Source organism: Crocodylus porosus, unplaced genomic scaffold (assembly GCF_001723895.1).
Source record: "Crocodylus porosus isolate Cpor-Errol unplaced genomic scaffold, CroPor_comp1, whole genome shotgun sequence".
Taxonomy (NCBI): Eukaryota; Metazoa; Chordata; order Crocodylia; family Crocodylidae; genus Crocodylus; species Crocodylus porosus.
This window is the reverse complement of record NW_017728924.1, coordinates 12,425,719-12,435,066: the sequence shown is the minus strand read 5'-3', so window position 1 is coordinate 12,435,066 and position 9,348 is coordinate 12,425,719. Positions and strand designations below refer to the sequence as shown.

General features: G+C 46.7%; 1 protein-coding gene across 1 annotated transcript in view; it reads right to left on the bottom strand.

Annotated features, from left to right (window-relative positions):
* ARHGEF9 (Cdc42 guanine nucleotide exchange factor 9) overlaps positions 1–8,724 on the bottom strand; it is a 327,093-nt gene extending 318,369 nt beyond the window's left edge. Inside the window, exon 1 of the mRNA XM_019540350.1 lies at positions 8,664–8,724. The gene's annotated coding sequence lies outside the window, so the exon portion shown is untranslated. The remainder of the gene's footprint in view (positions 1–8,663) is intronic.
* Positions 8,725–9,348: the final 624 nt, after the last annotated feature.

Below are 9,348 nucleotides of genomic sequence, written 5' to 3'. Positions count from 1 at the left end.
GCTGGCTCCTACCCTGGGGGTCTTTAAGAGGAGGTTAGATGAACACCTTGCTGGGGTCATTTGACCCCAGTAATCTTCCCTGCTATGGCAAGGGGTCAGACTAGATGATCTACTCAGGTCCCTTCCAACCCTAGAAACTATGAAACCTCAGTTGCTCTGCACTGCAAAAGGCCCGCCAGGGTGGGCTGTGCCAGCAGCAGTTCCCTCAGCACCAGGGCCAGGGTCAGGGCCAAGGCTGCCACCTCTATCCCGCTCTGTAGCCCATCTCTCTTAATGGGGCCCTGCACCAGCTGATTTGCCCCAGGCTCTGCACCCCTCTAGGGTCGGCCCTGGGTAGACTAGTCCTAAGATCCTCTGTTGAACTAGAAATGGAGTTCTCTCTTAGGCCAGTGCAATGCGAGTGCAACATACCCAAACCAAAAAGGTTGCACATTTTGTATCCATTTTATACTGGTACATGAAGATGGAGATGCAGAAGCAAAGATCAGATGCCCAGTTTCTGTAGTGCCACAGCCTCAATAGAGAGGAGACCCTGGTTCATTTTCATATACCAGGTGGAGTTCGCTGGGAGACAGTAACGTGCATCTTTTGGCTTTTACACCGAGGGTCAGATTTTGGAAGTACGGAGCAAGAATAAATACAGAAGCCCACCATGTAATTTCCAGCACAAACATTGCACAGCTCCAAACCTTCCGCAAACCGGATGTATGGTCACTCCATCCCGACTGGCCATCACTAGTTAATATCCTAAGGTGAAAAATGAAGCACGAATGCGCTCCTGGATGACGTTACATTAGACAGAGAGACTGGGGAGTAGCACAGAAAATACAGGTGAATTTTCCTAGCATGTACAAATCACACCAAAAATGCCTAAAGCATTTGGGTACTTAGCAAATAAAGCAGCAAAAGATGGAAAAAGCTTGCAGGGAAAAAATGCAGTTTCCTATAACTTAAGCTTTGGAATCTATCACTTTGAATGTCAGTATCACATGGCAACAGCAGGGCAGTACCTAAATGGAGTGGATATAGCTGCAATAGGAGCAACAGTCCTTGCAGCCTGGTTCACTAGGGAAGAAAGTTCAGAACAGCAAAGCTTTATGTGCAGCAGCTGACAACTCAGTCCCTTCCAGCCAGGTATCCATAACACAATAATGGATCCACAGCCAGGGCTATGTGGGACTCCTGTAGGTAGTTTTAGCAGAAGGGTAAGGAGTTGTGGAGGGCCAAAATCTGACTTACTCTTAAGCCTAAAGCAGGCTCCTCCAGTGCAGAGTTGAGGCACGCTGGCAGACGATGCTTGTGCAGGGTATTTGCTCTGCCACGTGGTACTAGCTTAGAAAGGGCTGTATTTTGTTCAGTGATTAGATACACACATCATTATTACAACTGTGTGTGCAACTAGCATGTGCAAGTGACCATCTGTCCAAGCCATTATCTCCTGTGCATAAGAATCCCTGGGGGAGCTCTCATACAAATCAGACAGACGTGTCTGTGAGTATGTCACGTATACAACTGCTGACTTGCGTCTTTTTTTTTTTTAATTTGCACAAATCTCCAAAGCCGTCAATTTGTCATCAGTGCCAAATTCACTCGAAAAATGATCGGCCTGAAGAACAGCAGCTGTTTATCACAATCTGAGTATGTAGCATTTCCCACTGAAGGATTCAGACTTGTGAACAAAAGGGAATCCTACAGGACCGTACTGAATAACCCCGTTTTTGAAAGACTTGTAAAATGTGGAATGCAGCGAAGTCCCTGGGGATGAAAACTCGCATTCAGTTCTTCCTCTGCAGAACATAAAATAACAAACAACAAGGAGTATTTGGTCCATTGTTTTATCAGAGAAAAGGGGAGTGCATAGAAAGGGACAGGGTATACAGCTGAGTTTGCCAGCAGGCATGGCTTAGCTGAGGAAGTCCTGCCTGAGCTTCAGCATATCCGCTCCTCTCCAGGAGGGGTGGGGGGAGACAGGAAGGAGAGAAAATAGAGAACAAATGATCATGTAACCCTTGAGAGAAACCCGTCTGCTCTAGGAGAACTTATTTAGCTCCAGAACATAGAGCCTCCTGTGATACAAAAGAAAAAAAGGAAAGAAAACCCTGCCAGTTCTTCCGTTACCATGTTCTGTCACTGGAAAAAATGGGAGGAAACAGATGTTTAGTTCTATAGTGTCAGGAAATTCTCTTTCATGGTATGGTTACCTCAATGTATTTAGGTCAAATAAATAGTAAGGAACACATGACTTCTCTCTCTCTCCCCAGACATCTCTTCAGTCACCCTCAGTGCCTCTCTGAACATGCTAGACAAAACCTGGGTGGGTTTTTTTCCATGTTGTACATTCAGACAGAGGAGGAGTTGTAGTACAGTAAGAGAATCAGCGGAGTAAAAGGAACTGAAGATTTCAATTAGAAAGTCATCTCCAGGATGGATTCCTACTAGTGCATTTTCTTCTCGGTGCCTCCCATAAATGCCCAGGCAGATTTCAGTCAGGTGTTTTTCTGGAAAACCTGCACTATGTTGTATAAGACACTGTGGCTAGGGACAGACATTACACACAAACCACTTTAAATGATCAGAAACTGGCTTAAACCTCTTTCAGAACAGGAGTTCTGTGCATATAAACTAGTTTCAAAATGGCCGCAACTGGATTAAGATAAACCTGCTTGAATGCAGTATCAGACTTAATCAATTTGGGTCAAACCAGGTTAGGCAACTTCTGTCCCAGACCCCTTCCCAGTTTAAATTAAACCAGAGCCCTCCAGTATCCCAGCATGCTCTCTGGGCTGGGCTCTCTGCTCCAGGCCAGCAGGACTGGCCCTGCCCCTCTGCTCCCCTGACAGGGCAGGGACAGGAGCCGGCCTGACCCGGGCCTAGAAGGGAGCAAGGAAGAGGTTCATTCCTCCCTCGTCCCACCAGCATGACCTGCATTTCTCCACTCACTGCTCTGGCGACAGGGCCATGGCCAGCCCTGGCAATAGCCTACAGTAAACTGTCCGGGGCGGCGGTTTAACATCCCTCTCCCTGTTCTACTGGCACAGACCTGAGCTGGGGTCTGCCAGGTGCTCCCCGCTCACTGCTGCAGTGGTGATATGGCCGATATGGCCCCCTGAAGTGGGGGAGGGGGGGTAGAGGGAGGGTTATTCCCCACTCCACCCCCTCTGCCCCTGGCGGGGCAGCACAGTAGGTTCTGCTGCCCCGACCACTGCCACTCGCTACCTGTGTGGGGCAAGTGGCAGGATAACCCCTCTCCCTGCCCCTCGCCCAAGGGGTGCTACTGGCTGGGCTCTGGTCACGCCCTGACCCTGCCACTGGAGTGGTGAGGGGGCAGGGCCCTTGATGGGGGCAGCATCCCCTGCCGTGGTGTTCAGGGAGCGCGAGCCTCTCCCGGCGGTGGGGGAGGTTGCAAGCAGGGTCAGAGCTGCCACAGACTGCATGAGGCAAGCAGCAACACCAGGGCTCAGAGAGGGCTACAGCCCCCACAAGTTTCCCCCAGCACCCTGCACACTGTGACAGCTTTCTCCACCCTGCAGTGGGGCCCCTGCCTGCAGTGCACCCCACCATCAGGAAGAGGCTCGTGCTCCATGACACCATGACAGGGGCTGCTGCCCTCATCATGGTCACCCCCCCTCACCACTCCAGCAGCAGGGTGGGGCCCAGCCAGAGGCAGGCTGGTACAGCCCCTTAGGCAAGGGAGGGGGGTTATTTCCCCTTCCCTCTGGCATCTGGCGGAGGGTAGAGTTGGGGAATAACACCCTGGCAGTGGGAATAATATCTGGCAGCATCCCCTGGAGGGCAGAGCCACCCCACCTACCCCTGCCTAAGGGGCCCAGACTCTGGCAGTGCCCCACCGTGCCACAGGAGCAGCGAGGGGGATCAACCATGATGGGGACAGCACAGGGTTGCCAACTCTGTCTGAATCTATTCCGGGAGGTTTCATCACATGATGTAATGACATTAATGACTTTACATCAAGGCGGCAAATGCACATTACTATTACATTTTAAAAGCCCACGGGACATCTGTATAAATCAGATTCAACATCTAATATTTATTTTAATGAATACCCTATCATTTATCTTCCGGGTGACTCTCAGCAGTCTCCTGGAGATTTCTCTCTAATTCCTGGAGATCGCAGGGTAATCCTGGAGGGTTGGCACCACCCCCTGTCATGATGTCCCGGATCACGAGCCTCTTCCCAGCAGGGGGGCCACGCTGCAGGTGGGCAAAGCTGCCACAGACTGTGCAGAGGGAGCAGCAGCAGTGGCACTAGAGGGGTTTGGAGAGTTATGGCTCCGTCTGAGCCCCAGTGCCACCTCTTACACTGTGGAGACCATGGCAGCTCTGACCCCCACTCACAGCCCCCCTGCCAGGAGGAGGCTCATGCTTCCCAGACACCATCCCTGGCCAGTTCACTCCAAGCTACTGCTGGGGCTGGCCATGCCCCCAGCACAGCTTCCTGTAGCTGATGGTGTGCTCTAGCGCCCTCCAGCTCCTGGCCTGAGCAACTGCAGGCATGTGCTTGCATTTCCCCAGTCCAAAGGGAATGTCTGTTCAGTTGCAAGCTAGTTCAATCTAAGAAGGTTAGACTAACCTGCAAAGATTGAATCAATTCAGGTTGTTGAATGTCTGTCCCCTAACCCATACGTTATTTATTTTTTAGGCTTGCTTTAAGGGTGGGGGAGAGCAGAGAGAATTATATGAAACATCTGGTAAAGTGATCTCTTACAGCAAGCTTCCAGAGCTAGGTCCCTGAGGAGAGACGAGCAAGTACCACAGGAAAAAACCCTAGCATTTACCCATTATTTTGCACATGCTGAAAAATGCATTGCATAGGAAGATAAAATCTCTCAGTGACAAAAGCAGCTGATGCCAGTTGGACAGACTGGAGATCAGGAAAAAAAGAGTCCTTCAACTTTAGGTCACCAGGTCAAATCGCATTCCTGCAGTAATGGGCCTAAAGTCATTATCCAAGGTGCTTTGGTGACTTGTGTGTATTTGGAGTGGTAGTCTCAATTCATCAGAAACCGCAAAATCAAGTACCGTACCACAGATACTTGGTGCTTAAGTTATTTCTGCAACAAACATTGATTTCTTTGGTCAAGATTTGGCATAGCAATGACAGACTAGTTAAAGCAGCTTCCCTGGAGGCAACCCTTGGATCCTCCCAAACCCCAACTTGCCAGTTAGCACAACTGAGCTGGCATGGTATAAGTGAGAATTTGCTACCAGCAACAGGGTTGCTGCTTGTCTCCACCTAGTTCAGGGACTGTTTGAGGTAGTGCAGCCTACACCCCATCCTTTCCTAAGAATTAGAGGGTTAATGAACAGTTAGCCTCTAAAGTGCCCCCTGCTTTGCATTCTGCCTGACTTCAAACTGGCATGGTTAAAATCATTCCCCAAACACATGTGTTCCTGAGAGATGGGCTCTGAGAATGTAGGAGGGGAGAAAAGAGATATTCTGTTCTCTCAGAGAGCTTTTTCAGCCTTACAGACTTCAGGTGCTGGCAGTGTAGCCTGTTTTATTCTCCAACATTTGCTGCAGTTGGATCCTTACTGGTTGCAGCATGAAACAGGGCACCCTAACACAGTGATACAGACACAGACCAGGGTGAGCTGAATTTGCAGTGGCAGGCGTGCACCTGTCGTGCCAGGCTTGTGCTACTTTAAGTCAGAGCCTACATGACATGCGGTCCTTGGCTTGCCTGCTAATTCAGTATCATGTGAGGGTGAATGACTGCACAGAAAAAGCTAAAACTGGGTGTTCAAAGATGCGACTCGAGACTGCAGTTCAAGTAAATTAGTTCACTCATGTATAATTTAAATCTTATTTCTTTCCACTTCCAGGAAGCCGAGCATGTACAGGCTAAGCACAATGATGTTAGAGGAGGAGAATCATTTTCCCCACAGGTATGAGACTAATGCATTTGTCAGCTAAACTGGACTCTTGGAATGGGGCAGACTCATGGCAAAGATGAGCAAGTCCTCAACAAGTAAATCTACATAGCACAATTGAGTTTTAAACCCTATTACCAATCAGGAAGAACTTTATTTGCAATGAGGCCCTGTGCGAGTGGGAAGTGGACCCAAGGTGTTGCAGGTATACCATGAAAAGGGTGTGAGATGGGCGGAGGGGGGGGGGGAATGCAAAGACAGACCAAAATAAAATCAAGAACAGATGATTAAGGCTATGAACGGTCCCTGGCAGCTGAAACCCTACCATCAGGAGGGTCTCTAATTGATGGACCCCATTTCAACCAGTGATGCAACATCCTACAGCAAAACATTTTTTCTAGATCTATGATGTGGTATATGGCTTTGGATCATGCTCCCCACCCTAACATGATGCTTTGCAAAGTTGCATACTGAGGCATAGGACCTGCCAGTCTGAAAGATGCTAGTAGTGCATTTAGCCTAGCATCCAATCTATGACAGTCAATGGCACCAGTAACTTCAGAAGAAAAGGAAGAATACCCTGCAATAGGCCTGTATGGAAGAATCTATCCACAAAGTTCTTCCTAATGCCCATAAGCTAGACAGCAGCTGCAAAGGGCTTGCATTCCTTTCAGAGCTCAAGTTTCCCATCTTTTCTGTTACATCTTCAGCTATACTCGTCATCTTCATACATATTCAGTAGAGCATAGTTTTAGATGAACTCTGTGGATCTGAAGGGATCATTTCACCTTTGGCTTCCAGGATATTAAAAGGTTCCAAGGGAAACAAGGGATCCAGCATCATTGTGTTGCAAAACAACAGAATGATTAGACTTAAATCATTTCACTTTCTTCCCTATATTAGTTACCAGACACCAGTGATGATGTCTATCACACAATAGTTACATGTACAGTTACAGCTGGGCCATTTAAGTTCTTAAATAGTTATTAAAAATGTTCACTACATTTCACTGATTGGATCAGGACACAAAGTGACATTTAATTATTATGCAATATCTGTGTTGTTTAGGCACTCTGAAGCCTTGGTGCAAATGTCTGGAGTGACTTTGGGATCCTTATCTCAGTGACTCAAGAGGCTGGATCAAGTATAAATTTAATGTAAGGCAGGTGCTCATCATCTCTTGCGAAGGTCTCTTTGAACCATACTTCTCCAGCATGACTCTGTGCTGTTCATGTTACAATATTTTGCATCATGACTCTCTGATGCGGCATAACCAGCTGCTTCATTTTAAGGAGCCAGCATTTATATATAGCAATCTCTACTAGAGAAGGAAAAGCATTGTGCAGGGGCCTTAATTTCAAAAGGGAAACATAAGATGAGCAGTAGATTGCATGGCTATTGCTTATTTCATCCCTCAACGACCACACAAAACTAACCACATGGAATATATTTGTCTCATCCTAACAGATGATCTCTATTTAATGGAAGTTTAGGATGCCAAGATCCCTACCATCATGGTTTCACTGCAGAGAACAGTGGCATTTTTAAAACATTTGTAGCGAGGAAGGGGAGATTGACAGTGAAATGCTTTAGCAACTCAAACAACTATATAAAGAGGATGGTAAAAAAGGGGAGAAGAACATGTCTAACTCATTACTATGTCCCCACCCTGAAGACATCTCTGCCTTATCTGCTGAGCCATCCATCCATCACTTAGCTCATAAATGAATCTACAATCATGAAACACTTTCCCTTACATGATTTGGGACACACAGTGAGCAACACCCCACAGTTTAGCATGAGAGCAAAACAATAACTGTTGTGTAGCATTTTGTGCTGTTTATATCCTGAGACAATGGAGGTGTCCAAATAATTGTCCATTGTATCCAAAACAGACAGCACAGGAAAAACTCTTCCCTCTGCTTCTCCCTCCCCAGCAGGCAGCCTAGGGGTTGCATATGCTTCTGCCATAACGTTTGCTATTAATACTCCATTTAGCAAACGTTTGTGCTGTGCATGGTGCACCATAAGGCAGGCTCTGTGCTCCTATCCACTTCAGCCATTCGTTTTCCCCAGAGGAGGCATATCCTATCCTATTGTTTCTGCTCAACTGTTTGAAAGAATTATTTTTTCCTTGCTCCTTTTGTTTCTGGAGTTTATTTATATTTCCCCCGCAACATGGAACCACTAGCATGGAAAGTAACTCTACCACCTCACACGGCAGCTTAGCAACATCAGTATAGAAACTGGGACACGATTTTTAAAGATGTTTAAACACTTAATGATTCAGATAGGTATTTTTGAGCTGAGCAGCAAATTCCTTCTGAAAATCCCACTAGGTCAGAGGTATTTAGAGATATAAAGGAGATCATCATAAGTGCCAAAATGCCTTTACAAATTTGGCCGCAAGGGCCTGGTCTTAACTGAAGCATTAACCAATGGTTTAACTGTGCTGATAGCAAATGTAGTGCAGTCACAAATTACACTGATAAACTATGAAACTGATACAGTCCCAGCTGATTTTGGCACCAGTGATAGTAAGTGGCTAAAAACAGGAGATACAACCTTTAGGATCCAATAGGAGGAGGGAGAAAATGTTAGTTTATGCTTAGTCTGTTAAATTCAAGGCCAAATACAGAAACGTGTACTATGATGTCACAACATTTGGACACGGGAAGTGTCCACCAAAGAGTTACAGTAGGCTTGTAAACATGTGTTGACCTTTGTATTTTGAAGATGCAATTGTGTAAGAGTAATAATCCAAAACATACCTCCAAAACATATGCCTTTTCTTAATCCCCAACAAGGCATAAGGCTCCTCCTGTACTAGAGAACTGACAAAGATGACAACATCGAATTATGTTGTCTGCCTTCCTTCACCAATGGGAGGAAGTGAGCAATAAAACCACCAAACACCACCAGTGTTTTCTGCCTCTGTCTTAGTGTTCCAGGGCAACCATTATTCACCATTTAAACAGCCTATTTTCGCCTCTGGGCACCACACACCAGTGATTGACACTGCAGTGAAGGAGTTTTGGGAAGTGGTTGGATGTACATGTGGAAGCTGTGGCATCTCTGTTGTAACAACTTTTTTACCACAGTTAGTCCACAGTAACGCCAATAAATAAAGCTACATGAAATGCCACCCCACGCCTGTGTAGTTCAATGAAATTCATAACATTGCCATTAAGTGGTGCCATTCTATACACATGCTCACACCATCCAAGACAAGAGGGAAATCTTGCTCTTTCCTTGAGTCAAAACCACTATGCCAACCTGATGATGATGCTAAACAAAATAAATGGATCTTTAAGCTTCCTGCAGAGGGTTTGGTAATGGATCCCTACTCCAGCCCACTATATACCCTCACAGCTGGGACTATACCCTATAAAAAGGGGCCTGTCAGTTCAAATTCTTCATACATCAGAGCCCTGCTCAAAGCAGCCACACTCAGCT